The sequence below is a fragment of the Stegostoma tigrinum genome, chromosome 2, assembly GCF_030684315.1.
Source record: "Stegostoma tigrinum isolate sSteTig4 chromosome 2, sSteTig4.hap1, whole genome shotgun sequence".
NCBI lineage: Eukaryota > Metazoa > Chordata > Chondrichthyes > Orectolobiformes > Stegostomatidae > Stegostoma > Stegostoma tigrinum.
The window spans coordinates 53,351,556-53,378,238 of NC_081355.1; the positions used below are offsets into that span (position 1 = coordinate 53,351,556).

At 42.6% G+C, this 26,683-nt stretch overlaps 1 protein-coding gene across 3 annotated transcripts in view; it reads left to right on the top strand.

Annotated features, from left to right (window-relative positions):
- The first annotated feature begins 7,340 nt into the window (after positions 1-7,340).
- LOC125448020 (adenylate cyclase type 2-like) overlaps positions 7,341-26,683 on the top strand; it is a 591,455-nt gene continuing 572,112 nt past the window's right edge. Inside the window, exon 1 of one of the 3 annotated variants that reach the window (XM_059653944.1) lies at positions 7,341-7,987. The gene's annotated coding sequence lies outside the window, so the exon portion shown is untranslated. The remainder of the gene's footprint in view (positions 7,988-26,683) is intronic. The other 2 variants (XM_059653945.1, XM_059653950.1) reach the window with 2 other exon arrangements.

Genomic DNA, 26,683 nt, shown 5'->3' on the forward strand with positions numbered 1-26,683 from the left:
ATAATGGATGGAGCTACGCTTTTTGCAGTTTGCTTATTAATTCTGAAACAGCTATCAGTCAAATTCAAGATATCTGTTGAAAGGATTTCATAGAGCTCATAATTTAGGCCTATCTGAAAAGGGCCACAGAAATCCTGCAAATCTGTAGGAAATATTGGAGATCAGATTTGCGTACAGATGAACCTTACAATTCATCATCTACAGCTGATGTCTCACAGGCTATGGCCACAAGAATCAATTGATTATTTCACAACAAAAACAAGGACTATGATTTCTCAGAGGCTGTCTATTTGGTAGATAATGGGGCTCATAAGAACTTTAATGCCCATCAAGGCTTTCCAAACTGTGTTCCTCGATAAAACTAAGTCATGACATTGAAAATCTGAGAATAAGTAGCCACCATAACTGGATAACAGCATCTGCAAGAATTAGTTGCAGCTACCAATATTCACACAGGAGTCAGGATGCATAAAGTAAACATCTACAGGGAAGGTGTGGTATGTTATTCCCATCAAAAGGCTGTCCCGCACTGAAATATCTTTGGAAGTCATGCAATCTGATTCTAAAGTGCAACCAAATATTACAATAGAACACACAAGCAAACAAAAGCACGTGTAGCATACTAGATGCGATAACAAAGTTAGATAGGATTTGCATAAGGGCACACACATACTTGAGACTAGCAAAAAAGAGCATGGCGAAAATTCAGAACCTTCAATCAGGTAGCAAGCACATTTTCCAACTTGTGAATGTTGCACATTTTGTGAATGAAACAAAAACAACGGCTTTTGCCACTATTAATGTCATACGCCAGAAAATTAACACTTATGCTAAAAACCAAAGACAACACAGGAGCTAGTGCGTACGTTCTACCATCAGAATCTTGAAAGGTATTGGATCATTAGAAATCAACGATGCAAAAAATAAAATGACAGGGAAACTGACTGCAACTAGTGAGTCACTCATCCCTTGCATTGGTACACTGATGGTATATTTGCAAGGAAGCTAGAAATGTTTTATATTGTACAGCTGAACAGACCAGCAACAGCAGGACTACTAGTATGTACAGAGTTCAACATCGCGAATACTCGCAAAATCATGATGCCAATTACAACAAATCAGGCCAAGAATACCTATATAGTCAGTCTAGTACTCATGAAAAGTATACACCTGTACAGTTGACACCACAGGAAACTTCCAAGTTGATGCTTTATTGCACCTCAGAGAATATGCAATCTTGTCAATTATTCTCCCAGAAAGTGCACGGAAACTTAACAGCACTCTGAATAACATGGAACATAATGCTACAATCCATTCTGTACTTAGCATACTGACGGAGGCAGCTCAATTACATGATTGCTAAAGAAAGATGGTATAACCAGGGTTTGTTTGGAAGGTATTACAGAAAATATTCCTGGATATACACAAATTGCTGATGATACTGCAGTGATGGGTAAAACCAAAGGAGAACATGACTGGTATTTTCACTCACCGAGGACAGTAGCTTGTCATGAAGGACTTGTTCTCAATAGCAAGAAATGCCAGATGAATTTAAGTCACATCACCTCTTTTGGGTCCATGGATTTAGACTGCGGGATCTATCCAATGCAGGAAAAGTGAGGACGTATGATTATGATATATGCCGATCCCATAGAGTAAAAAGAAGACCAACAGAGATATCATTTATTATTTCTTTGCCCCATTCATAACAAAGCTTCCTGACAAAGCAGCATTGTTAAGACAGCTCATGGGAAAAATGTTTCATGTGTGTTGAGGTCAGACCATAAACATATGCTCAAACCACTCAAACAAGTATTGTGATCAGAGACCTGTATCTTACAGCAGCAGTTTTCAATCAGTGTGTGCTATGAGAATTATCCAAGTGTGCCATGCAATTTTGTACAAAGGTAACGAAAATTGATGTGAAACAAACATTGTTTCAAATTAAACAATATTCTATCCAATGAAAATTACAGCTCATAAAACTTGTGAAAATTAATCGTCAATCACATTCAACACTTCCTCTGGAAGTTCATCCCACATGCAACCTAACCTCTTTGAAAAATTTGCCGCTCATATCTTTTTTAAATCTCTCTCCTCTCAGGTTAAAAATGTGGCCACGGTCTTGAAATCACCCCATCAACGAGAAAAGACAAGCACCATTAAGCCTATCTATACTTTTCTTTATTTTATAAACTACTTGAAGGTTTTGATTTGATTCGATTCGATTCGATTTATTGTAGTCACATGTACCTAAGTACAGTTAAAAGCTTTGTTTTGTGAGCAGTACAGGCAGTCATAGCAAGCAAGGACATACAGATCACAGGGGGTTTAGACAGATCAAGGCATACAAGGTTGCGGCTGCACAGGAGGTTCACATTGCAAGATTAACATGAGCAAGATCAATAATTATTTGAAGTTAGATAGGTCTATTCAGCAGTCAAATCCAGCTGGGAAGAAGCTGTTCTTGAGCCTGTTAGCCCATGTGTTCAAGCTTCTGCATCTTCTGCCAGACAGAAGAAGTTGGAAGAGTGAAGTGCAAATGGAGTCCATAGATGGGTGATTTGCTTCTGTATTGGTCTGGGCTGTGCACTCAATTTTCTGTAGTTTCTTTTACAGTTCTGGGAAGAGCAGTTGCCTCTCAATTTCCTACGCTCCAGTGAAAAAGTCCCAACCTATCGAGCCTTTCTTTACAACTCAAACCTTTCTGCTTTCTCTGTCCTGCTTGCATTTTACTGTCCCACTTAAAGTTGTGTTTTGAGCAAATGTTACACAGGATCCCATCATCTCAGTCATTCATAGAAATTATGTCCAGTGCACTGTAGGTAACAGAGAATGATTCACTCCTATCTGTACTGTACAGCTCATATCTGTCTCAGAATCAGCTCTGAAACGTCTCCAGGACACACTCATCCTCTAATTACTGCATCACGCTTTCTTGATTGTTTTTCAGATTTGTACTCCTCTCAGACTGTGCATTAGAATGTCTGATACCAGGTTATTTTCTACAAAAGTGTAAGTGTCCGAAAATGTTCATGTTAACCCATGATGTCATACAGACTTGATGGGAGAATAGCTTATGATCTTGAAGGGAGTTTAGGGATCTTGAAGACTTACCATTGGGTTTTCCTTAATGAATTTGTAACTATGTCTGTCATATTAATGTAGCTTGTACATGCTTTCTATCATTGCAATTAATTGCATCCTGCTTAAGACAAGATCCTCTTCTCATTGGATTATTAATTGATTTTCCTCTGCCACACTGGGCCAAGCACACCCTGTAGATCCCCACCATGAAGGTGAACAGATGCAGTGAATCTACCCGATAGACCACAAATGATGAGCGGTGGTGAGGATTCATCTTAGAACGTTTGTAAGGTACATTTGATTCACTAGGCAGTTAGAATTCATTTTTCATTTGTGTTAATGAAGTTACACTATTCAAAAGATCCTATGCTTACCGTGTTTTGTAGTTGCATGATGTTTGATCGATCCTTCAGAAATCTGAGTACTTATGACTTGCATTGTGATTGCTTTATGAGTTGCTTCCGTACCATCAGCATCAGCTTATGCACAGGTTTGGAGATTATTTTCACCCAGCCTACTTACAACGCAGATGAGATTCCCTCTGGTAACTTATAGCTCCATTCCCATCTGCTGTCACTTGCGAACATAAACAGAAAAAGGCTAAGGGCCTTCCATTTCTTCACTTCGGCATGTGCGCTCTGGAGTTCCACCTCTGCAACATTGATCACAGACTCTATGACTTCTGTCTTCAAGTTGCATCCTTGGGCACTCATACTAATTAAGTCACCCTCTTGGGTTGGCACCTCTGAAAACTGACCTGGCAACTCCAAGATCTCCTCCTCCAGGGAGGTGAGGATCTGGAACCATAGCATACTTCCACCAGTCTTGGCACTTTCTGTAATTTTTTTTCTGCTTCCCCACAAGTATAAAAAGAAAGAATTAGTTTCCCCACAAAGAAGAGCACAACACCAATGCTGATAGGGGGCCAACAGCCCATGCTGAAGGGCACACTGGAAGAAACTTGTGGAGGTTAGCTAACACAGACAAATGCCTCTCACTGAAAGGGAGACATAACTCAGACAGGAAACACTGCTGCCTCAATCTGTTGTCACCATCTGAGTGGTCATTCGCTTGGCACTATTCTAATAGTCTTCTGTCAACATGTATAAGACCCAAAGGGAAAGGAGAATGGAGCACTCACCTTGGCAGATCATTTGTGGTCAAGGAGACTGCAAGTACTGCAGATGCTGGAGTCAGAGATAACACATGGAAGACAAAGCAGGTCAGGCAGCATCAGAGGAGCAAGTAAGTTGACATTTTGGGTTGGGACCCTTCTTCAGAAACGGGGGTGGGGGCGATAGGGAAGGGAGCTCAGAAATAAAGAGAGAGAGGAGGAATGGGGCTGGGGAAGGTAGGGATTGTGATAGGTAAGAAGCAAGTTGTGGGGATTGGTCAGTGGGTTGGGAGGGTGGATAGGTGGGAGAGATGATGGACAGGTTGTGTCAGGGTAAGGAGGTGGGGATGAGAGGGAGGTTCGGTCATGGAATGAGGCCGGGAGTGGGAGATTTTAAAACTGGTGAAATCCATGTTTAGACCATCGGGCTGTAGGCTCCTGAAGTGGAATATAAGGTGCAGCTCCTCCAGGTTCGTGGGTGGTAACACTGTGACACTGGAGGGGGCCCGGGATGGACATGTCTCACCCAGGGAGTGGGAAGGGGAGTTAAAACGGTTGGCCACTGGAAGGTGTTGTTGTTTGTTGCATACAGAGCGCAGATGCTCCACAAAACAGTCTCAAGAGTCTACAAATGGATGTGCTTCTGGCACTAGATCCAGTTTCTGATGTAATCTTACAACTGCTAATTCCTCTGCAATCTGTATCCAGGGTTCCTTCACAAGTAGTGGTCACTACTCCCACCTTGGGGAAGATGATCTCCTGTCTTGGACTTGAAGCCTAGAGAAGAACTTGAAGGAATACATTGCTGACTTGTACAACCACACAAGGTCTTCCTTCTGTTAATGATAGTATTGCCTTTTGGTGAGCTCCTTAACTGTTTTTGCATTTTCAGTAAGGTCAGCACAGCAATGGAATCACAACACAAGGTAGCATCAGCAGTAGCAAGACAACTCAAGCTTACAGGAATAGGAAGGGATCCTCTGTTCATCCAGGAGTGAAATACACGGTCAGCTGCTCTTTAAGTATGGCGCCAGGGCCTGATTCAGCATCAACTGATGCCAACTTTGCTGCCTGTTTTATCACCTTGGATGCTGGATTGGAAGGTTCCCATGCTTCAAGCTGCTTAATTGGGTTGCTCTTCTTTCATTGCATTCCATAACTGGATGGCTGCTTTGAGAACATATGCAACTAACGACTAATAATGGATACAGGATTCATTTACAGCACTATTGTTGTGATTCATACCAACTGCATAAAAATCAGCTAAGAATCTAGTTCCCCAACACTTCCCCTTTCCCACCTGGGCCATCCTTTTAAAAATGCATGACATCATTCAGTGCCAGTGGGTATCCTCTGGGCAATGTTATTTTAATAGACGAACAGTTTATCAGTCAGTTTCCTCTTTATACCCAATTTGGAATAACAGTTGGAAAGTAGGATAAAAATGATTTACTTAAGTTAAACCATTCCAAGTCTCAATTACTTTTAACTGGGTAATGTGGTCGACAGGTATTTTTATGATAGATCTCCATCTATTGAAGTCTGCTTCTTGTTCAAATCCATGCCTGATGTTTTCTCCTTTGAGTTCAATGAATGAAAGCTATCCGGTTAAAGTCACCAAAATGAGTGAGATATACGTTTAATAAACCTATTCAGTTGTGTTATGATACACCTCTCCAGCAAGTGGGAATCCTGGCCCCTGGTTCTAAGACAGGGTCACTATCTCTGTGCCACAATAGGTCTTAAAAGTCACAGAATCATTCAAGCCGGAATTGCACCAGCAACCTAAGAATGGTGGTTTTATGACTCTACCAACTGAACTGTTGAACTAGTCATATTAGTGGGATAAGGTGAGAATAACAAGCTATGCCACCCTATAAATAACCTTAAACCAACTCATAGGCTGCACAAATTCTTACTGAGAAGAGACAATGATTGTGACAGAAGTTATTGCATTAGGTTCAATATAATCTAATCTCCCCTAATCTTGCTGGTTTTACCTTTGAGATATTGGCCCGGCTATCATGAACTCTATTCGACAATGTGTAATTTGATGCTCTTCCGGAATTGAAAAATAACCTCAGTTCTTAGTTTGACAACACTGGTAACAAAGAATATAAAGTTTAACACACTCTAGCAATAAAATGTATACAAATTTATAGTGTAATAATTTAAATTTGATTACAAACGGTTTTCAAAATGTTTTAAATTTTGTAGAAAGAAAAGTAACATTGGTCAAAAACTGGTGTGTCCAACCTTTACAAATGGAGGGCCACATTTCAATTTTTTTCTTTCAAAGGATTTATAAGCCAGCATCACTAACATTAAATGTGGTGCCGCCATTTTCTCGGAGATAGTGGGAAGTGCAGATGCTGGAGAGTCCGAGGTATCAAAGTGTGGACCTCGATGAACACAGCAGGTCAAGCAGCATCAGAGGAGCACAAAAGGTGACGTTTTCTGACGAAGGGTCTAGGCCCGAAACATCAGCTTTTAAGCTCCTAAAATGCTGCTTGGCCTACTGTGTTTATACAGCTCCGCCATTTTCTCTACTGTTTAACAGGATGGCGCCCATATGGGAGAGAGAACCGACCACATAAAAACATTAGTCCAGCCACTCCAGTTATTGGTTAGCTGTGACTGGCAAATACGGACCGGAATGTTAATTATGTATGTGATAGCTTTTAGTCCAGCTAAATGTACATGTTCACAACTTGGTACGTTTTAAAAGTCTTCCCATATCCATGATCTCTCGCTGTTTGGAGGAGAGTGTGTCCAACCAGAAAACTCTTCGCTGCAAATTAGGTTCAAGCAATCTGTCGTGTTTCAATATAATTCGTATAATCATGTAATGCCTGTATATAAACAAAGCAAAATGTTTCCCAAAACACTTTTCTATTGAGCTTGTACGTATTTGTTAGGCTAGTTACCAAATTCGACTGTACTCGAGCAGCAGATTACAGACACCAACGGTATCCTTTCCGCAGCACAATAACATTTCATTCGACAAGGGGCAATTTATTCGTTGTGAACAGAAACGAACAAGTAAAGCTGTTGTTTATGAAAGCTGTCAGCTACAAAAGCTCCCTCACACTGACCTCGCAGAGAAGTGCGAAGAATAAATAAAACGGTCTCCATGCCGTTTGGGAAAATAAATTTGGAAGCCGGGTGGGGGGAAACATTGACTGAAGTTCGGTCGAGTTAATGTGACTGTAACCCGGATTTTCCATCCACTTGGGTGTTCTGCAGGGGAGCAGCCGTGCCGCCGGCTCACTGGTGCTAACCCCAGGGACCTTGCTACTTTCTGCAAGACACCGATTCGAAACGTTTGGCTGCCTCATTATCGGGTACTTAAACAGAACTCGTGGAGCAAACTACCTCCGTCCAGAAGGTCCGAGTGAGACTTTCCATTATTTTTGCTGCGAAGGTTATAATACTTGGGGGGTGGGCTCGGGTCGTCGACTGGTTGCCTGGCAGCGGCGGCTACCACAAAACAACCCAGGCTTATAAAGGAGCCGCTGTGTTTGGGACACGCTGCCTTAACAGAAGTAACGACCGTGCAATAGTCACATTTCATCCAGGCACAGTTTCTCGCCGGACGAACAATGTCGGCGGTCGTAAGAGGGTTTCCTTCTTATTTCTTATAGTGAAGCGGCAGTCGAGCGTGTAGGTGGGGTGCTGGGGAGCAGAAGGCTCCTTTCAGCAGCCGGAGACCGGGCAGGAGCGCAGCTGCACAGCAAAGAAAACTCCAAGGCAACTGAAGAGACTACTAGCTCAGTTTGAACATCCGTAAGTAATGAGGTTTTTCTTTAAATACGTAAGATAAGGAAGGAAACGAGGAGGATAATCACTACAAACTGCACCAGCGGCGCGTGTGTAATTAAAATTAATTAAAATAATTGTTATCACGCGAGTCCATTTCCAAAATGTTATAGAGGAACTGCACACTTGTCTATTTAAAATTTTGTTTGTTTATCGGTTACATATTAACCCCTACCCCCAACTTAAGGCAGGTTTCTGTGCGAATGTTATTGGTTGGACATATTTACAATGTGAAGAGTAGTTTTCTGAAACGGTTGTAGCCGATAGAGACAGGAATCAGCAAAGTGGCTTGCTGGCCCGCTTGATTTCTAGTTGTTGACTTGTGCAGCTTCATTTTGTGGAGCCGAGGGTTGGAGCGGCTTATTCATATATCCGCTGGTTGATCGCTGTCTGGAGTGCTGAATAACGTTGGCTTCGCGGTAGTTTGTGGATGATCGACAGTTTCAAAATCTCCGTCCTTGATGGCAGGCTTACAATGATTCTTACAAGGAACTCTACGGGGGGGAACACTGAAAGACTGCACTTTGAATGCATTTAAGCTAGTTTAGGCGAGTTGAATCTTTTGAAAGCCCAAAATGGAAAGGGTAAGTGATCAATTGTATGAAAACACTTTACTACCGAATCAAATAACCAGGCGCTGAGAGCGGATTAATTTCCACACTTGTATGGACAAGCATCTCAATTTGGGAGCGCCGTTAGCAGATGAATTGTTATTGTGAGGATAATATTGGGTTTAAGGTAGTCAGAATTACATTGTACGCTGTTCGACGAAGCTGCGAAAATAGATTCGAAGTTAAGGTTACCAATTAAATCTCTCTAGGAGAGAGAGCTTTACGTACATTACAATAGAGCAAATAGCTTGTCATTCGGATGTGTTTATTGTGCTACGCGCGTAAATGGTTCAGCCGGAGTGAAACGGCATCGAGTCCCAATGAGAGTGCTCGGTCAGAAGTGATTCAAAGGAGCAAGCAAGAACGCGCAATTATTGTAAAGTGTGCCAAGTAATTTTTCTCGTCTCGATATGGTTTATGGTCTTTAGAGAACGATTGTCATTTCGCAAATCAGCCAACCACATCCGAAGTTAATAAAGTGTCAATTCTTCTCCACTGCGATACGTTCAACTCGCTGAGGTTATCACAAACTTTATGCGGAGGGTTGCTGGATAGTGAAATCTATTCGACCGGGAACAGTGAGGAAAACACGATCCTTGTCTTTTCCGAAGTATTTTCCTCAACCATTAATTTCATGTTGTTTACACCTCCACCGTTTCAAAGAAAACAGAATGAGCATAGTTTTATGATTTATAGTAATTTTTGTCGATTTATCCTTTTAGCCGTCTTTGGCAACGTCTAGCACAAGTACTGATGTTCCACCTCTACTAAACGAAGCTATTGGCAGTTTTGAGTGATGAAATCTCTGTAGAAATGTTCAACTATCACTATATTACGTTTCATGGAACCTTTTGGTTAAACAAATAATTAAACCGAATATTATGGATACTGTACACTGAATTTACCGAAGCGCACACCTTTGAATGTTGGAACTATCGAAACCAATATCAGTGCTTTATAGGCAAGCACTGATATTTAGATATGTATTGAGCAACATAATAAAGTTGAAGAAATACAGCAATATTTGATCAACTGATTCATCATCAATGTATTTTGAATACAATTCCAAGGCCTTAAATTATCCTCTTAAAAATAATGTAATCCTTTGTAGTTTTAAATTACACTGTCCAATCAATATTACAATATCGTGGCCTCCTTAATTCCATCTGCCACAAAGAATCTTTAATTGAGATTCTAGAATTCAAAGAAGCACAGAGCATCTCTAGCTTTCTTACCACTCAGTTTAAATTCCTATTCCTTTTGAAGTGAACTGTTGCAATAATCTGAATGATACTGTCAAAATCCAATTTAGCACTTGTTCATAGCTTTACACATTGTACAGTAGTGTGTACTTTTTTCCAATGCAATTAATATATTAAGGTATGAAAATACCACTTGTAATACTGAAAAAAACCTCTGCTGTAAAGAGAGACATCAGATCATGTTGACACATGATGGTTGCCCAGTTACCTTCATTAGCATGTGAAACTACATGAACCTTATACTAAACCTCAGAAAACTGCCCTTTGTTCCCAAATCAGTCAGCTATCTCAAAACGAAGTGTTCGTTTTATCCAATATGTAAAATTAGCAATACAAAATTATTTTCATGACTGAATTTTTAAATGAAAACACAAGTGTTATCTTCTAGTGATCATAATATTATGGATAATTAATTTTAATTACAGGTATTTTGCTTTCTTTCCCTTCCTGAGGAAGACAACAATATGTGTTTCCACTAGTGCTCGAAATTGCATCGGTTAGAATACATAGCATTAACATAGGCCATTTGGCCCAACCTGTGTATAGTGGTACTTATGCAGTTGTCAAGTGTCGTTCTGTTGTTCCACACCTAGTTCAAACAACACGACTCTTGTTTCCTAGCTTCCCTTGACCTTCTGTAACTGAGGAAGAACCAGGCTTTGAGTTAAATTATAAAACAAGACTTTGATTATCATGGGGGATCAACAGTTACGGGGTGGGGGGAAAGCAGGAGAATGGGGTTGAGGAACTTATCAGTCATGATTGAATGCCAGAACAGACTTGATGGGCTGAATGGCCTAACTTTTACTCCTATATCTTACGGTAATAGCCAGATTATGAGAATTAATAAATTTTTATAGATCAAATGTGGGAAAGGGATTTATTTTCTTGGTCTACTGTCATTGGTACTGGGACAGGGAGGCGTTTTACTGTGTGGAATGAGCCAGCAACCAAATGGGCAGGGTAAACCTGGAGGTGGTGAAGTCTTTCAACAGAAATGGGTAGAGTTGTGAGGCAAAATCTGCAAGAAGTTAAATCCAATTGTACGTGAAAGGTAACAATAGGACAGACTAGAGGTTGGGCTTAAATAGGTAGAAAATAAGGTAACGGTACATAAATATAAATGCTTAAAAATGAAGATGATGAAAGTTTTAACACATTTAAGTTGATTTGTCTGCAGAGGAAAGCAAACAATGTGTATTAAAAGAGAACTGGAGGTAATAATACATTATAAGGAATCGGATTTTGCAATGATTGCTGAAATAGGGTGATGAAAAATTGAGTGTGGAAAGAAAGAAAAGAAAAATAAATGGAGAGTACTTGTATCTCCTGGAGATGAGAACAGCAGGGGTGGCGGGGGCGGGGGCGGGGGGGTGGAGGTATGCGGAAAAGTGGCAGGCTTCAGTAGAACAGAAATAGAATCCACGTGATGGATAAAATAAAAGATCATTCATACTTGTGGGATATTATGATTCCTTCAGATCCAGTGGTGATAGACTGCATTCTTGTAGTGACTAAGATGTTGCATCAATTGGAGTTATCCCAAATAGGAGGGCTCTCTCTCCCTTAACATGATACCCCTAAGTAATCACCAAGATTCATGTATGTATGGGAAATGTTCCTTGCATTTGTTGTGACTTGTGCATCCTTCAGTACCTTAAATGTCCTTGCCAAAATGAACCTTAATGGTTGGATCCTGATGAGATACCCACTAAAGGCAAAGTTCATGAAATCAGTATTAACCACATGACATTGTAACAGGAATGCTAGAACTGCTGTTAGGTCGCCATCAGGACAGCTATCAAGCTGTCTATTGGTCTTCTGAAAGTGAATTGTACAATTTCAGTTGCCACTGCCTTGGTTGGTCTGGAGGAACCCTTCAATACAGCCCTTGAGAGGAATTGTGCTTTGTATTGGCGTGTTGCACAACATGGCAATGCAGAGGGAAGAGGAGCCAGGGTCACATGAAGTCATTTATGCTTTTACCACTGTCTCTGGTGGGCCTCAGTCTGTGCCTAGATAATTGCATGCCATACCAATTTACAGGGCATCCTCTTCTATCATTGGCAGGACCAAGTAACCAATGTCTTGGTCATTTTCTGATCTATTCTCAAAGAAGACCAGAGGAACGCAATACCACAAAGGGTAGGTTCTGAAAGAGAAAATTTGAAGCCATGCCAGAAGTCAGGCAGTTATGACTAAGCCAGGAAGACATACCATTGCCAACAGTGACTTCAGCTACATAATCAGTATTTAGACAATCTATGAATAATTTCTTTTTGCATGAATGTAACCATTAATTTCCCAAAATACATTTAAGATTATACAGACTTTTGTAGACTTCAAAATTGTATTTTTCAAGAATGGTACTTTTATGTATTTGCAATTTAAACCATTTGTTAATAGTTTGTACATCTTCACTTGAATAAATTTTTTTTTGTTTGCGCTACGCTAGTTAAATATTTGTCATTTACAAACATTGTTTCTGATACTGGAAATATAATCACCCTTTTTCAGTTAAAACTTTGTCACAGTTGGTAGAGTGTAATGACGGAAGGAATCGGATAAACTGTTCCTAAGTGGGCCATAATCTGTATTTTGGAGCTCATCAGAAGAGGAAATCTTCCAGGTGCCAAAATCTTGTGATGCTGAATTAAAATGGATCAGAAGTTTATTTTGATATAAGCAAAATAACATTGACAGTTTTCAGTACACTACTTGCTTGTTTTACTTGCAGAGAATAAGCCATATGCATATTTTTCCTCAATAAGGAAATTATGAAGATTTGCAAATTTTCAGCAAATAAGTCAGCATTTAAAAGGGAAAAATATGTTTGTTTTCTAGTATGCATTAAAATGAAGTTTATCATTGGGTCAGAATGGCAGATTTTTCATTCCTAGTTTATTTAGTTTTCTCATTCATGATTTCTGTTGAATTAAAATTCTGAACTTGAGAATTGAATATTCTTGTTCAGAGAAGTGAGAAGAGGATGAAATAAATATTCATTTGCATGAGAGGTGAAGAGACTATGCTTTGCCATAGTTTTATGATCAGATCCACGTAAACCTGCTTGAGAATATTTAAAAGCATTTATATTTTTCGGCTTTTATTTTACCTGTTGGACTGTGACTAGGAAAAACAGCAGCATCAGTTTCATCAAAACTGGCAGAAGAATGAAAGTGTTACATTTAGAGTTACATCACAAGATTTTTCCTAAATAAGCATGCTGAAAAACCTTATCAGGCTTTAAAGCAGTGCTTTGTTCTTTCTAAGCCACAAAAGCTTTATCCAAGTTGGATTGGCCAAAATCCATGGAAATAGATATTCCAAATGAAAGCTCACTATTTGGGCAGTCATGACTCCTTTTTCTTTAAAACAATCTCTTGTACCAGTTTTATTTGAGAGGAAACAGAACATCTCTTGGATTACCTAGATAGCCCTCTTTAACCCTGTTTCTGAAAATATTGAGATAACTAGAAACTGGAAAATACAATGACATTTTCTCAGAGACTATTGACTGCTATAATGATTTGAGCTACTGGGATTTTGAGATTGTTATGCAAAAGGAGGCAGCTGGTCAAAGATGAATAATGCAGAGTATAAAATAAAATGGGCATTCTGTGGCAGAGATTTTCATACATTTATTTGTGGGGGTTGTGCAGCCAGTAACAAGTCTCCCAGGATCCCCTCTAACTCACAAAAGATAGGTCACCTACCCAAAGGATAATTGGTATTATTTCAGAAATATTTTGTGAAATAACATGTTCGTAGTCAATGTGTAAACATAGAAATCTGTTTTAGGGCATCTTGTAGATCAAGTAAAACCTGGATTTTCTGGGTTCTCAGTTTTGCGCATTCAGCTTGTAATGGGTTGAGATGTTCTTCACAATTGTGTATAATCCACTCTTTGAAAGGAATAGGAATCAATTGTTGAAAATAAATGACATTGATAGAACTACAGTTCTAGTAGCTATTGATGTAAGGCATTTATTGCGTTTAGATTGGAACTGATTTATGTTCAAGATTCATCCATGCTAACTTGCCTGTAGTGTTCACAGATGTGTAGAATAGATGGGTTACAGAGGGATGGGTCTGGGTGGGAAGCTTTGAGCATTGGTGTGGACATGTTGGGCCAAACGGCCTGTTTCTACACTTTAGGGAACCTAAAGATGGTTCCAGATGCCCCTTTTTGTTTTTGCATGCTATTTATGTGCTCATACCCCCAGATTTAGAGTTGTAAATTTTCTTTTTGAGCTGGAGGGTGCAGGAAAAGGCCTGAACAATGGTTTGCACTGTGAAATGCTCCCACTTTGAGTTTTGGTCCTTATTTCCTGATCTCTCTATATAGCCTGACTCCTCCTGAGGATAGTTGGACAGACCAATCACCTTCTGGAACACTTGCTTTAATTACTAGACATGTAGTATCAATATCTGTCAATAACCACAGACACCAATGACTCAGATCAAGGATCATAAAGTTGTATATCCAAGTTTACAGGTTATATTGTTAGTAGGGACAGTACATTGAGCAGGAAGCTATAAAGGAACATAAATGTGTGGGTAAAATTATGGCAGATGGAGTTTATTTTGATGTGAGCTTATCACGTTGGATTTTAAAAAAAGTATTCACACTAGTTTCTTGAAAAACTCAACTGTGAAGGAACAAGTGGATGTTCAGGCACACAATTTACTGATGCAAAGAGGGATCGAAAAGCTAATGGAATATTTGGCTGAATTTGAGGTATTTTGGCCACATCTGAGTTGTAACAAATTTTTAGGTGGGTTTTTCACCATGAGGGCTAATGGGATTTCTCATTCTCACCCTATCTTCCAAAACTAGCCTCAGTAATGCCAATCTGTGCCATTACTGTGTCTGTTTCAGTCCCATTATGCCCCGTATTATCACATGCTGTTCTAAGAACAATTTGCCTCTGCATAGAAACACTGGTTCCCCTTACAAGCATGCCATGTTGAAAGGCCACTGTGCACCCGTACAAGCATTGGCAATCTGGTGTGGCTCTTAAGTGGCAGTGCAATGGCACAGCAACCACAAACCACACAGCTTATGGCACAATAACAGCATCACTGACTTTCCCTGGCATATACAACCACATCCCTTACCTTAGTTGTTGTTTAATAACCATGCCACGTTTTACCATACGTCCATTCTGAAAAACTTCTCTAAGTTGGCTTCACCCTGTCCCAATGCCCACAACAGATCCAACTTTACTCATCCCACTTCCTACAGACCGAGAGGGTGGTCAGGGATACCCGCATGGGTCCAGGCTATGCCTGCCTCTTTGTAGGATGCGTAGAACAGTTCCCCTTCCGCAGCTACACTGGCGCAAATCCCCACCTCTTCCTCCGCTTCATCTGTCTCAGTGCTGCCTCATGCCCACACTAGGAGCTTGAACAGTCCATCAACTTTACGAACACCTTCCATCCCAACCTCCAGTTCACCTGGACCATCTCTGATACCTCTCTCTCCTTCCTGGACCTCTGCCTCCACCTCTGGTGACCACCTCAAAACTGATATCTACTTTAAGCCCACCGATTCCCACAGCTACCTAGACTACACCTCCTCTCATCCACCTTCTTGTAAGAATGAGATCCCCTACTCCTAATTCCTCCACCTCTGCAGCATCTGATCTCAAGATGAGGCATTCCACTCCCGAACATGCCAGATGTCCTCGTATTTCAAGGACTGCAGCTTCCCCACCTCAGTGGTCAAAAACATTCTTGACTGCATCTCTTGCATTTCCCGCACCTCAGCCCTGAACAGCCCCAGCCCACAGTAACAACCAAAACAGAATCCCCCTAGTTCTCACTTACCACCCCACCATCTTCCGGACCCAACGCATCATCTTCCGACACTTCTGCCATCTGCAATCTGACTTCACCACAAAAGACAATTTTTCCTCCCCACCCTTATCCGCTTTCCGGAGGGACCACTCTCTCCGTGACTCCCTTGTCTGCTTCACACTCTCCTCCAGCCCCACCACACCTGGCACTTTTCCCTGCAACTGCAGGAAGTGCTACAACTGACCTACACCTCCCCCTCACACCCATCCCAGGCCCCAAGAAGACTTTCAACATCAAGCAGATGTTCACCTGCACAAGATTATATACTGCAACTGCTGTTCCTGTTGTCGCCTCCTCTACATTGGGGAAACCAAGTGGAGGCTTGGGGACCGCTTTGCAGAACACCTCCGCTTGGTTCGCAACAAACAACTGCACCTCCCAGTCGTGAACCATTTCCCCTTCCCCTTCCCATTTCTCAGACGACTTGTCCATTCTGGGCCTCAAGCAGTGCTACAGCACTGCGACCCGAAGGTTGCAGGAACAGCAACTCATTCTGCTTGGGGAACCCTGCAGCCCAATGGTATCAATGTGGACTTCACAAGATTCAAAATCTCCCCTCCCCCGACTGTATCCCAAAACCAGCCCAGCTCGTCCCCGCTTCCCTAACCTGTCCTTCCTCCCACCTATTCCCTCCTCCCACCTCAAGCCACACCCCCATTTCCTTCCTACTAACCTCATCCTGCCCCCTTGACCTGTCTGTCCTCCCTGGACTGACCTATCTCCTCCCTACCTCCCCAACTACACTCACCTTTTACTGGCTCCGTCCCTGCCTCTTTGACCTGGCTGTCTCCTCTCCACCTAACTTCTCCTCTATCTATTTTCTATCCTTCCCCTCTCTCCCTATTTATTTCAGAACCTCCTTCCCGTCCCCCGTTTCTGATGAAGTGTCTAGGCCCAAAACGTCAGCCTTCCTGCTCCTCTGATGCTGCTTGGCCTGCTGTGTTCATCCAGCTCTACACCTTGTTATCTCAGATTCTTCAGCATTTTGAAGTTCCTACTATCTCTCAAATGCTCAACTTTGCTCACATATGCCAACCAGATTTCGGCACTATCAATATCTTACAGTCATTATGCGCTGCACCTAACAATCTTCTGAACCAGGAGTCACGATGTTTGACTTGTAGCACCTGAGCTCTTTCATGAACAACATCAACTTCCTACCCTTCAGTGCCTTTTTCCTCTTTCTTAGAAGAGTGCTCCCTCTCCTAGTTTCTGTGCATCCAGGTCATTCCCTTGTTGCCTGCTGCAATTGTGCAGGGCACAGCATGCCAAGGTGACATGGCACACTGTCCTAACCATATGGGAGGGCCTCCTAGACCTATCCTAGCAGCAGAACCACATCTTCAAAAGTCCTGTACTCTGTTCCACCACTGTGCTGTTCTAAGCATTAAATCTGGTCTGTACATTTGTCAGGGGGTTATGAACCATGTTTGCAATGAATAGCTCTTGAACACCTGTAAGCAGCCTCGCAAGGCCCCTGATGAACTCTCAAATGTACCAGGTACATGAGTGCTACAGAATGTAGGAGTTAAACGGCATGGCGGCACAGTGGTTAGCACTGCTGCCTCACAGCACCAGGCACCCGGGTTTGATTCCAGCCTCGGGGGACTGTTTAAATTCCTCACAGACATTCTCCCCATGTCTGTGCGGGTTTCCTCTGGGCTCTCTGGTTTCTTCCTGCAGTCCAAAGATGTAAAGGATAGGTGGATTGGCCATGGTAAATTTTAGGCCCATAGTGTTCAAGAAGGTGTAGATTAGGTGGGTTATGGGGGATGGGTCTGCGTGGGATCTTCTGAGGTTCGGTGTCGTCTTGTTGGGCCGAAGGGCCTGTTTCCACACTGTAGAGATTCTGTGATTTCTGAGTTGTAGCAGCTGCCAGGGTAGTGGGCACATACCTCCAGGAAGTGATAACTGTGGTCAGAGAGCACCTGATTCTTAAGGGGAAAGGAACCCCTTCCTGGTGATGAATTCTGCGGCGTTGTTTTACTGACCTTTCAGTGCCACATAAGAGCAATCAATGGCACCATCACCTGTGGAAACCAGCTTTGTTTCCAAATCCTGTTGCCTGACCTGCATCACTGACCTCATCATTGGAAATCGAAATGATTCCGGGCATTGGTCACTATCCCGATGCATTGGTGGCTGCCGTACAGAGAGATCCCATTATCACATCCCACAGTTTCCTGCTGGCCCATGGAAAGAACCAGTTGCACAGGGGTTGAATGTTGCATTGACCTTTACAGCCATCAGGAGTGGATGGCTTCTCATTCCTGCAGCCCTCTGGTGCCCTTCCACCATCTGATGCAGTTCGTCACCATGTCCCAGGATGTACGGAGCCGGTATTGGCACTACACTTTCGCTTAGGCCCAGAAAATAGAGTTGAGGCCAGAAAGTGTTGTGCCTCCCGAGGACCTCATTCATCCTGTGGAACCATGCCCCTGCAACCCTTCTCCAAGCTGGATGATCTTTGACCTCCATGTCTGCCTGCTGTAGTTCTCATTTTTGTCATTGGTCCTCTCACACTCACCTTTGCCTTCTTAGATTGGCATCTACAGTGACCAGTGTGCCACCAGCGTCAAGACCCATTACTTCGTTGAAAGGATCTAATTTGGTCTCTGAAGGACCAGAAGAGTTACTTGGTTTTCAGAATAGTCATGGATGGCGTACCCTCCAGATACTGCTGTAATCTTCTCTAGGCTGCCTCCAAAACTGTACATATTTCCTTTTGGATATGGTGACCAAAATTGTTCAAATATTCTAGATGTGGTCTAACAAGTGCTTAATTCTAGCAAGACTTCCCCATTCTATAAAGTCCCTTTAAAATATAGGTCAGCGTTCCATTTGCCTTCCTATTTCAGGGTGAACTCATATGCAAGCTTTTGTGATTTAAGCACAAGAACCCATAAATTATACAGTGCAGAAGAGACCTTTTGACCCATTGAGTCCACATTGACTAAAATCTACATTCGTCCCACCTCCCAGCCTTTGGCCCATAGCCTTGAATGTCATGACATTTCAAGAATTCATCCAAATATTTCTAAGATTTGTGAAGTTTCCCGTCTCAACTCCAGATATTGCATTTCAGGTTCCCACTACCCACTGGATGGAAACATTTTTCCTCAAATCCCCTCTAAACCTCCTGCCTTTCATCTTTAAAATGAAGCCCCCTTACTATTGACCCTTCAGTTAGAGGGAATGGCTGCTTCCTATCCACCATGTGCGTGTCCCTCAAAATCTTTTGTACCTTAATCAGGTGAGATCCTTTTGTTTGTTTGGGCTTCCAAGTGTCTTGCCATTCATTGAAGACATTTCTGTCTTTGTTCTTTCTTCCAAAATGCGTCACCTCACATTTATTCCAGCTGGCACTGATCTGCCTATCAGACCATTCTGTTTATATCCTTCTAAGACCTTCTTCCTCAACATCATTATTCCCCCAGCTCCCACATATAAGGGACCCAGCTCTGTTCCCTGAGGTAAATGCTAGACACTGGTGTCCAGCCCAATAAACAGTCTCCTACCACCATCCTCTGTTTCCTGCCACTAACCCAATTTTGGATTCAATTTGCCAAATTACCCTGGATCCCATATGCTTCTACATTCATCAGTCTCCCATGTAGGACCTTGTACGAAGCTTTGCTGAAATTCATATAAACTGTATCAACTGCTCTACCCTCCTCTACATAACTGGTCACTATCTGACACATTCAGTCAAAATTGTAAGGTGTGACTTCTCTGTGACAAAGCCAAGCTTTGTCTCTCCAAGTGGAAATCAATTCTTTGTCAGAATTTTCTCCAGTAGTTTCCCTGTCACTAATGAGTGACTCAATGTTCTGTAATTCAATTTGAGTTGTAGAGGTGAAACACATCAGGAGAGGGGCAAGCACTTGAGTTGGTCAGGAACATCCAACAGGGATGTGGTCTTGACCCTTTATTGAAAAGGCAAAGGTGGCTCAGGATCAGGTAAGTTTTGCTTCAAGCAGTGGCAGCTAATTAAGGAATAGTTATTACAAATCTTAGGGCCTGTTGTTGTCACGTTAACTGGTGTTTCCAGTCAAAGATGCGGGCGACCCACTTCAACCTGCACTATTTCCTCACCAAAGTGGCAGGAGATGGTTGGTGATATAAAATCAAGCGATATTGAACCCAGAGCCATGGCTTTTCCCTGGAGGTTTTGGAGCTGGATCATGACTTGGCAGCTGTGGCTATTTAATAATGTAAAAATAACTTACCTTCACTTTCTCCTCACTGCCCAAAATTTGGCCAGTGCAGTGGCATATCATGGAGACCTGGAGGGCCTTCCATTAGCCATCCAGCTTCGAGAGCCTGCCCACCATTCCTGATTGGACAGTAAGCTACTTCCTGGCCTGTAACTGGGTGCAGCATCAAAAATTGCAGTGGACGTATCTAAAGAACACTGTTCAAGGTCAGCATGCAGAATGAGCCACTATTTCTGGTTTTGGATCCATGATTGTAAAATCTAGTTCTGTGCGTTTGTTGTTTTGAAGATTGACAATTCTGCTAGTCTGTGGGCTGACTATACCTTAGACTTTTCAAAAATTTTACCAGCTCTTTTGAGATTTGAAATATCACTGTAATAGACATCTGAGGAACAGCAGCTTATGTTAGTAACAGTTACTAATATAAAACCGTGAAAATTGTTTTGAGTGTTGAAGCAATTATTAAAGATCATGAGAACAAATTCTCTGTTAGATCAAGGGGTGGCACAGTGGCTCAGTGGTTAACACTGCAATCCTCCCGCAGGCTGAAGATGTGCAGGTTGGGTAGATTAGTTGTGCTAAATTGCTCATAGTATCCAGGTGTGTGTAGGTTAGGTGGATTAGCCATGGTAAATATGGGGTTACAGGGATTGCTTGGGAAGCTGTGTCTGGGTGGGATGCAGTTGGGAGGGTTGGTGTGGACCTGATGGGTTGAGTGGCTTGCTTCCACACTGTAGGGATTTTATGATAATCAGTGACCTCAGTATCTCTGGGATAATACAGGAAAAATGTTTTAGAGTCCTTCTTTTGCTTGTTACCATTCATCAGAGTGAATAATGGAAAGTCAAACTTGGTGATAAATTAACCCATGTATGAATTAACCAATTATCCATGGCGCGGACATAGCTCAACCCCATGTCTGAGGTATGTTTGTAAGTGATGGCTTATGTGATAGCGAACGTTTGCCAGTGGAAAACTACTTTTTCCCCAGACCAGGAGCTCAGTTGGAGAATGATGCAGAAATATGGGTGAGACCAAGCATTTCTGCAATGCTTCACATGAGCAGAGGACTGTATCATGGGACTTGAATTCAGCAAGATGACCTACAAACCTAGGGAAGGAGACTGGTTAACAGTATTTCAGCATTCAAAATTATTGCTAAAACCTTCCCTCTCAATCAATTAATAATTGAAGTGTTTAAAGGAGCACAAAATTTAATATTTCTTTTATTGTCAGCATTCAATGTGAATTATTATGGCTTGTATAAATATTGATCTTCTGATATATTTGTGAATAATTTCCAAAGTGTTGTCCTATTATTTTTACCTGGATCATTCATCTTGCCAGTTGTGTACTATCCTTGAAAATCATCTGAACTACACAAATGATGTTGATGTAATGTTGCCATTAAAGGATTAATTTTAGAGCATACAAGCTTTAAAATGGCAATTTAATATTATTTGCAATATGAAGTCCAAATGTTGATAATTAATGGGACTGAGCAAATCACAACAATGGTAACATAGTCAGCAATGGTGCATAGAGTTTAAAAACTGATGGAGAGACTTACCAGAAACTCCAACAATAGCAAGAATTGGATGGTATATGTATTGAATAATCCAGTGTGTAGACGATTCAAAGTGCCAATGGCAGCCATTTATAATATATAGAAAGATGGTCAATCTCTGAGGAGGAACTCTTGATTGATGTTATAAGTTCCAATCTACTGTTCTGAGATTGAGCCTCTTTGTAACATTCTAATCTATTGTTTTCTGATTCCGTTGTATTCTCTCTGTGTCCGGGTTGCGGATCACTACTGATGATGATGTAATATTCCTGCTAACAGTGTGAAGAACCGAAGGAAAGGCCTCTCTTAATTAGAAGGAGAAAACCCTCTTGACGCTCAAACAGGGATGTAGAGACTGACTTTAGTTATAATCATTGAACAAACTATTCCAGTTAATCCTTTTTAATTCCGCACTTCATTTACCACAATAATCCAGAAATTGTACTCAGCCCTGATGGGATAGGAGGTTTGTTGGGGAAAGGAAACTTGAAAATGCAGACCCCCATGAAATTGCATGACATCAGACTTAATGTGGACATGTACCATTACTGCCAACTATGAATCGCCACCTTTGTGTGAGCTTTGTCTTTAGCGGTCTATTTGTATCTGATTGTGGCAATAGTCATATCTGCCTCTGCGACATAACAATGAGACATTGAACAGTTCAATACCACATCAACAGAGATTTATTAATGATTACGACAATTTGCAACTTTACATTTAGAGGCCCGTCAGTGTAACTGAATAGCTTACTGTTCGCCCAGAGTAGTACATTTTAGCAAGCTGTGCCTCCTAATACAGAAATCAAGATAAAGCTTTTTATTTTCTGAGGGTCATGAGTTAATGTACTTCCTTTCCTCAAGAGGCAGTGAATGCAAACTTCTTAAATTTTAAGGTAGAGTTAGATGAATTTTATTTGTCAAAAAATGGAGGATTAACTGGTGATTTGCTGGAATATAGAGTTAAGGTTCTTTTTATGTCAGCTATGATTTTATTGAATGGCAGAGAAGTGGCCTACTCTTGTTCCCTGTTCATATGTTCATTTCAGGTGAATGAAGAGCTTTTGGACTAGTCAAAAGAGCAGACATTCCAGAGATAAATGTTTGAAGGATTCGGCATCTGAGGAGGTGGGAAATGTTTTGAAGACGCAAGTGTCTTGTGTTTGGGGAGGCAATGGAGACATGAGCTCTGGTCAAGGTTGAGCAGTGCCATGGTGATGGATCACTCACCCAAAGGGCCATGGACATTGTTAACTTTTATCACCTTGTTAATCTTTTTAGAAGGTTACTTGAACCTCAAAAAATTACTGCAAACCTAACTTAATACACTGTCTGAAGGTCTTTAATGGGATCAGTAGAATGTCAGTGAAACCTCAACAGAAGGAAGGAAGTAACAGGAAGCGATAACCCTTTCACAAAGAGTGATCTCTTACAGAATTTTTGTATTTTAGTCTTCCAGAAATATAAAAACAAATGCAGTTAAAGACTGGTTGCAACATTAGTCTGTACATTTTACTTGCCTGAGATCCTGGTGTGTGCTATGAGGGTCACAGCATTGAAAACAGTGATTTGAAAACCTCTGTGCTGAAGGTTAGAAAGTAAGAAACGACTCTCGCTCGCTGAGTACTGTGGAAAGGAACTGGGCTGTAGAAGACACTGGTGAGGCCACTTTTGGAGTTCTCGTCACTCTGCTATAAGGAGGATGTTATTAGACTAGTAAGGATGCAGAAGAGATTTAGAAGGATGTTACTGACTTTGGAGGGTTTGAGTTGTAAGGGAGGCTGGATAGGCTGGAGCTATTCTGCCTGGAGCATAGGAGGCTGAGGGGTGACCTTATGTACTTTATCTATGCTCCTCATGATTTTCAATAAGTAAAACAACTGGAGTCCAAAACTAGAGGGCGTAGGTTTAAGGTGAGAGAAGAAAGACTTAAAAGTGATGTGATGGGTACCTTTTTTTTTACCACATATAGTGTGGTTCATATGTGGAATCAACTGCCAGTGGAGTGGTAGAGGTGGGTCTAATACAACATTTAAAACACATCTGGACAGGGACATGAATAGAAAAGGGTTAAAGGGATATGGGACTAGTTCAGTTTAGGAAACCTGGTCAGTGTGGAGTTGAACAAAGGGTCTGATTCAATGCTGAATGACTCTAACTTCTCAATGTCTGCCCTGTTTTAACCCGAACTCCAATTAATGCCTTGCTGCTCCTTTTTGTTAGAGCACCAAATTGCACTGGTCCAGCAATGGTTCAGTTTAAGTTCTCATTCACTGTTTATGGATTCTGCCATGATCTCACCCCCATGATCATAATTCAATAATTACTGCCTCCTGTTGGTATCTGTTTTGAAGCACTTGATTTTTAACGAGAAGTTCCAAAGCTTTGGAATTCCTCCTTAAACCTTATCATCATAATACCTCAGAGATAATGGGAACTGCAGATGCTGGAGAATCCAAGATAATAAAATGTGAGGCTGGATGAACACAGCAGGCCAAGCAGCATCTTAGGAGCACAAAAGCTGACGTTTCGGGCCTAGACTCTTCATCAGAGAGGGGGATGGGGTGAGGGTTCTGGAATAAATAGGGAGAGAGGGAGAGGCGGACCGAAGATGGAGAGAAAAGAAGAGAGGTGGAGAGGAGATTATAGGTGGGGAGGTAGGGAGGGGATAGGTCAGTCCAGGGAAGATGGACAGGTCAAGGAGGTGGGATGAGGGTAGTAGGTAGGAGATGGGGGTGCGGCTTGGGGTGGGAGGAAGGGATGGGTGAGAGGAAGAACAGGTTAGGGAGGCAGAGACAGGTTGGACTGGTTTTGGGATGCAGTGGGTGGAGGGGAAGAGCTGGGCTGGTTGTGTGGTGCAGTGGGGGGAGGGGACGAAATGGGCTGGTTTAGGGATGCGGTGGGGGAAGGGGAGATTTTGAAGCTGGTGAAGTCCACATTGAACTCGTCCTCACCCTCAACAACTTCTCTTTCGACTCCTCCCACTTCCTACAGACCAAGAGGGTGGCATTGGGCACCGGCATGGGCCCCAGCTATGCCTGCCTCTTTGTAGGTTACGTGCAACAGTCCCTCCTCCGCACCTACACAGGCCCCAAACCCCACCTCTTCCTCCGTTACATTGATGACTGTATCGGTGCCGCCTCTTGCTCCCCAGAGGAGCTCGAACAGTTCATCCACTTCACCAACACCTTCCACCCCAACCTTCAGTTCACCTGGGCCATCTCCAGCACATCCCTCACCTTCCTGGATCTCTCCGTCTCCATCTCAGGCAACCAGCTTGTAACCGATGTCCATTTCAAGCCCACCGACTCCCACAGCTACCTAGAATACACCTCCTCCCATCCACCTTCCTGCAAAAATTCCATCCCCTATTCCCAATTCCTCCACCTCCGCCGCATCTGCTCCCACGATAAGACATTCCACTCCCGCACATCCCAGATGTCCAAGTTCTTCAAGGACAGCAACTTTCCCCCCACAGTGATCGAAAACGCCCTTGACCGCATCTCCCGCATTTCCCGCAACACATCCCTCACACCCCACCCCCGCCACAACCGCCCAAAGAGGATCCCCCTCGTTCTCACACACCACCCCACCAACCTCCGGATACAACGCATCATCCTCCGACACTTCCGCCATCTACAATCCGACCCCACCACCCAAGACATTTTTCCATCCCCACCCCTGTCTGCTTTCCGGGAAGACCACTCTCTCCGTGACTCCCTTGTTCGCTCCACACTGCCCTCCAACCCCACCACACCCGGCACCTTCCCCTGCAACCGCAGGAAATGCTACACTTGCCCCCACACCTCCTCCCTCACCCCTATCCCAGGCCCCAAGATGACATTCCACATTAAGCAGAGGTTCACCTGCACATCTGCCAATGTGGTATACTGCATCCACTGTACCCGGTGTGGCTTCCTCTACATTGGGGAAACCAAGCGGAGGCTTGGGGACCGCTTTGCAGAACACCTCCGCTCGGTTCGCAACGAACAACTGCACCTCCCAGTCGCAAACCATTTCCACTTCCCCTCCCATTCTTTAGAGGACATGTCCATCATGGGCCTCCTGCAGTGCCACAATGATGCCACCCGAAGGTTGCAGGAACAGCAACTCATATTCCGCTTGGGAACCCTGCAGCCTAATGGTATCAATGTGGACTTCACCAGCTTCAAAATCTCCCCTTCCCCCACCGCATCCCTAAACCAGCCCAGTTTGTCCCCTCCCCCCACTGCACCACACAACCAGCCCAGCTCTTCCCCTCCACCCACTGCATCCCAAAACCAGTCCAAACTGTCTCAGCCTCCCTAACCGGTTCTTCCTCTCACCCATCCCTTCCTCCCACCCCAAGCCGCACTCCCAGCTACCTACTAACCTCATCCCACCTCCTTGACCTGTCCGTCTTCCCTGGACTGACCTATCCCCTCCCCACCTATAATCTCCTCTCCACCTCTCTTCTTTTCTCTCCATCTTTGGTCCGCCTCCCCCTCTCTCCCTATTTATTCCAGAACCCTCACCCCATCCCCCTCTCTGATGAAGGGTCTAGGCTCGAAACGTCAGCTTTTGTGCTCCTAAGATGCTGCTTGGCCTGCTGTGTTCATCCAGCCTCACATTTTATCATCATAATACCTCCTTAGGTTTACGGAATATTATAAAAGAACTAATTGCTTAATGGTTTTGGTCATCTGTCCTAATGTCATCTTATAATATCTTGGTGTTGCATTTTGTTTTCTAATGCTGCTGTGAAGTCACTTGAGACAATTCATTATAATAAACAACTTGTATTTAAACTTGAAGCCCACGGGAGGTTATAGTGGTGTGTTTAAAATAGTCAAATCTGATGCTAACAATGCATGGACAAGAATTCTGTGGCAAAGTCCAGTAATATTACAACAGAATAGATGATCTTGGTGATGGCACAACTAAGTGGTCAGCTACAGTTATGTAGAAAATAATTGAGCCATGTGAATCTAGCCCAAGTTGTTGGACAACAGTGGGGGAGGTGTTATAGGATAGAATGGTCAGCTGTGTCTAAGGCTGCGAGAAAGTTGAGAAGGATGAAAAGAGATAATTTACTTCTGCTTCAGATACAAAGGATGACACATGATTAAAATTGGTTTTGGTATGGGGCAGGGACAGAAACCTGAT